The sequence below is a fragment of the Ascaphus truei genome, chromosome 2, assembly GCF_040206685.1.
Source record: "Ascaphus truei isolate aAscTru1 chromosome 2, aAscTru1.hap1, whole genome shotgun sequence".
NCBI classification, from domain to species: Eukaryota; Metazoa; Chordata; class Amphibia; order Anura; family Ascaphidae; genus Ascaphus; species Ascaphus truei.
In genome coordinates, this window is record NC_134484.1 from 364520306 (window position 1) to 364525400 (window position 5095).

The following is a 5095-nucleotide window of genomic DNA, read 5'->3' on the forward strand; positions in this document are numbered from 1 at the left end:
GCTCCCTCCTGTAGCCCGAGCCCGTGGAGGGAGGGGGGGGAGTAGCGGGTCCCTCCGCTCAAGCCACGCCCCCCCATCCCACTCCCGCCCACCTCCCGCTCCGGCTCCGGCTCCCGCTCCCTACAGACCGCATATCGTGGTCTGTGTCTGTCAGCGCCCCGCCTGTCTGCAGTGCGGGCGCGCTGACTGAGGGAGCGGGGCCTTAGCCTAAGTCACATCGTGGATCCCATCTCACCACATTTGAAGTGCGAGTTGCAGCCGCAATGTGGTTATCGAAGCTACCTGAATAGTGTGATATTTGAAAAAAATTAAGTTTGAGCATTTTTTGAGCTCCCGCATTATTTGTCTGAGCAGCAGCACTACCAATTGGGAATAAACACCTCGAGCGAGTTTGGCAAGTTATTGAAGCTTTGTGAATAACTACACTTGCAAACTTGTTCGAAAAGTGCACCTAATTCTCCATAAGTCACTTATCCAAGTTTAGGGAATAGGCCCTTGAGTTTATAAAATGGCATGCAATGCATGTTCTTACGCAGAATCATTCAATGGGGTGCACCTTCCCTGGGTTATATCTAACCTTATTGAACTCTACTGCTTTAGCTGTGCCTTCTGGGATAGAATAAAATGAACTGCCTGTCTCTCAGCTGGTCTCACACAGAATCCACCAGAAACAAAAGCAGACGGGGAGTGAGACCAGCTCCAATTTGCTGGTGTGGATCATTTATGATCAAACTACTGTTAAACCAACTGACACCATGTGAGTGTGTTTTATCATATTTTTACTATAAAGCTTTTATTTTTTGATCGCACTATGGTCGTTCTCTTGTTACATTTTTTTCATTAAGGTGATCACATCTATGGAGGCGTTCGGCACTGCACCATAAAGGTACATTTACATACCCTATATGAGTGGAAAATTTGTGAGTACATAATTCATCGGACTCTGAAGAAAAGAAACACTTCATTACAAATTGCAGACATATTGCACTATATTTTGTGTGTTTTGTCTTTTCATGCTCCCCAAAATATCTACGACATTCACGGATTGAGAAAACAATCTGAAATTAGGGTTTGAGCTGCAAATTTATTTTAATTATTTGGGTGTATTAATCACTTAAAGCACTATATTTAGTAGTATATTTAGTTGCACTTATTTGGTATATTATATACATTGATATATTATTTTTATTTAAAAATAACACTGATTATTATTAAGCACCACAAAGATAACAATTTGTTTGTTTGCACTATAATAAGGCTGTGCATTAAAACTGTTATACTTTATAAAGTGTGTTTTGCTGCATGGGGTTCCTGTAACGGGGTAATTCCACATAGTAGAATCCTGCTACAGGTGGAGGCGCTACCAAAAACAGACTCAGGTACACCCCTGGTTCCCAGCAGCGGAGACTCAGAACTCCTGTGCGTCACAGGTATTGCACTCCACACATACACCTTAGTCACACCTCTCCCAGGGGTGAGGGGAAGTGCGCTATATATACATATGAGATCAAGTGTGGAATGGAACATAAAGACTGTTGAGCACATAATAATTTTATCAGAGCAATACGAAAAGGGGAAAGCACTGTGTGCTGCACTCAATTAACTAAATGAACAATAGGAGTATATTGAAAATGAACATGTGAAAAAGCATCACCCCAGTATGACGTGAAACGATCATCGGTTGCCTTTCTGATGTCATCGTGTCAGCATGTATGTTCCAGGGCAGTCACTTCACGTGAGTCTCCGGTTGGTAACGTGGACAACGGAACTCCTGCTAGTGAATTCATCGAGCTGCTATTAAAAAGCTACCAATATGTGCCTCTCTAGCTCTTATTCTAACCACTTAATGTTACCTGTGGTGTCAGCCAAATCCCCTTTCTTGGGTCTTTATTCTCTTTATTCTTGTCTCCTTATTTTTACTGTGTTTTAATAAATGACGTACTCATTTATTGTAAGATACTATCATCACCATGTTTATGCATGCAGGCTATGTTATATGACCACAGCTTAAGCCTCCTTGACCTTGAAAATGTTCTGCAATCAGATTTCTTAAGGGTTGAAAGCTTGATCACTCAAAACTTTTTGATTTTTTAGAACACTGGCAAAATAGTAGCCATGAATCAATTAGAGCCCACTCAAATACTAAGCTTGTTGCCTGCTTTAAATATCTGGGGATATGGCGCGATTGGCATCTAATGTTTGGTTTCCGTATTGACATACTGATATCCAAAATCTATATCAAACTGGGTGTATGTTATAGAAATAAATCTAGCCTAACTCTCATGCTAATGATAATTATTGGCTATGGGAACATTTTGTTTTGTAGAGCACCACAAATTCACCTCAGCCAAATCTATATATTCTATACAATTCAATACGATATTTTGTCTCATTATGTAACTACAATAACCCCTATTGTGATATGGTAACTGGACTATATTGAAAAATATAGAACAAACTTGCACTCACCCTGTCTTATATAATTCAGATAGAGATGCTAGGATCTTACATCTACAGTATACCGCAGGATGCATAGAACTATTTAAAAAATCATACTGGATCAGAACAAAAAAAATAAGAGAAAATTACATTTTTCTTTTGGTCTCGTCAAGTTTCTTCTTTAATGTATATTTAAACAAAAAAAAAACAGCAGCAGTACAAAAAAATCAGAACACATTTATTTTTTAAGTGCTGATCCAGTATATATTTGTTAACTGGACTATATTGGCCATATCCCATGAGTCCAGAAGCAAGGTACAATTTTCCTGTCTTACCTTCAACTACTTTATGGACAAGTTACCCAATTATCTGAGCATGCTTCTTCTCACCATCGCTGTACACAGCACTAATATCTGCCTCTGAAAGAGAAACTGGCAACTCTTTCTTCTCTTACCTGAAACCACTTTGAACATGTTTGTAGCTGCAATATCTAATGTTGTCATCACAATAGTCTGTTCCCAGGACATACTTGAAAATGAGAGACAACTGTCCATATTTATTTTACTAGTAAACAATTTTATAAATATAAATTAAAAAGGTAAAAAAAACAGAGTTATCCATGCTATGCACCCACGCTTGACCTGATACCTTCATTAACCTTTCTCAGATTTGAAAACCTGGTTTAGAAGAACATCGTAGAACCAGAGGGAGCACATTTCTGTCGGTTCAGTGAGTTCATGGAGAAAACCCCAGAGGTGTAAATATCTCACATTTAAAATAACAAAACATTGCTGTTTATTAAGCAGAAGCCAATCAAGAAAAAAAAGAAAAAAGACTTGCTGGCTCTCCCAGGGGAATGAATGCTTCAAGGTCAAAAGCATACTGCGAATAGTAGATTCTATTTATAATCAATTTTCACAAAGTAAAAAGAAACTCACATGTTGTTCTCAAATTGTGACATGACAATAACCCTCTGCGATAATGACACTTTAGTTGTACACATAATGCACAATTCAACATATCATATTTAATTCAATTGTTATAAATAATTGGTACAGTGGTTTTGACAAAAAATAACAAATATGAAATTACAGTACATGTACATATTTTCAATGCAAAATGGCATTATACATATTTTCTTAAGCATATCTTTTAAGAGTAATTAAAATAAGGGATCAGTATTTCAGTGTTGTTGTTCCTTCTTGTAAGCAGGGTTAAAACTACAATTTACAAGTATCTTTCAAAGATTGAGGCACTAGTAATGAACATAGTACACTTATCATAATTTATTTATGTCCCATTTTTCATTGCATTAAGCAGTTTAAGCATGTTTGTTAATGAGATATCAGACAATATAAGAAATATGCTGCACACCTCAAAAAGAAAAATAATGATACAGTTACCGGTGCTCCAGTGTTTGCACGAAAGCCTGCAATCAGTCCTGAACAGATGAACAAAGGAACATAGGGCACAACGGGTTTAGCAAATCAAACTCATTTATTGAGCCAACATGACGTTTCGACCATAATGGTCTTTATCAAGTGACAATGGCATAAGTACATTCCCTTGTAACAACATATAAATAGTGCCCCAAACCCCCACAATGCAATCTGTTCAATTAGTGTTGATGGAATTCATGTGCTGATTCAGTCCTTCTAGCCAATGTCCAGTCTGTATCTCTTATTAGATAACCCCAACAGCTGTTAGCAATCCTCGTGGAGTTTACATTCTCATCATTTCTGTGTATCCTGGCATCCATCTTGCTGACGTCATCAATCCGGGTCCTTATCAGTTGGAACGCTTGCGTTTCAGGTTCGCGCATGTGCGGTAGTTATCCGCTCGCTCCTCTTCACCCTTCTATAATTTTGGAACGCAAAAAGCGCAGACTACTTGTGAGTCATTGCGCACGCGTGAGCCCGTCTCCCTGTGGTCCTGCAGGCATAAGGGGGGTTAGTTGATCTTCCGTTTTCATCCTGCTGACGTCATCAGTCCGGGTCCTTAACAGTTGGAACGCATCCGGATGTCTCATCTGATGCGTTGCAAGTTTGCGCATGTGCAGTAGTTGTCCGATCGATCCTCTTCCCCTTCTGTGATTTTGGGATGCAAAAAGCGCAGACCAGTTGTAAGTCATTGCGCACGCGTAAACCAGGATCGAGCGGATAACTACCGCACATGCGCGAACCTGAAACGCAAGCGTTCCAACTGCTAAGGACCCGGATTGATGACGTCAGCAAGATGAATGCCAGGATACACAGAAATGATGAGAATGTAAACTCCACGAGGATTGCTAACAGCTGTTGGGGTTATCTAACAAGAGATACAGGGGCCTATGCAGTAAGTGGCGAGAAGGCTGGATTAGCCATTTTTTTTGCGAGATTGCCATATGGTATGCAGTTGATGGCGGAATGTGTTTGAGATTACTGAAACACGGCATATGCTATTGTTGCCGGAAATAAAGCGCTGTGCGGGTAGCGAGAATGGCTATTTCGCATATTAAGCACTACTCTGAATGCAGTAGATGCCGAGTAAGATCTCGGCGGTGCGCGGCAGAAACTCTTAGCGAGAAAAGCGCCAAAAAGCTGCGCCAATCCAAGAAGGCAACAAGAACCCGCCGAGAGCCGAACATTTCAGCTGCTAGTGAAATTGCTGTGTCATT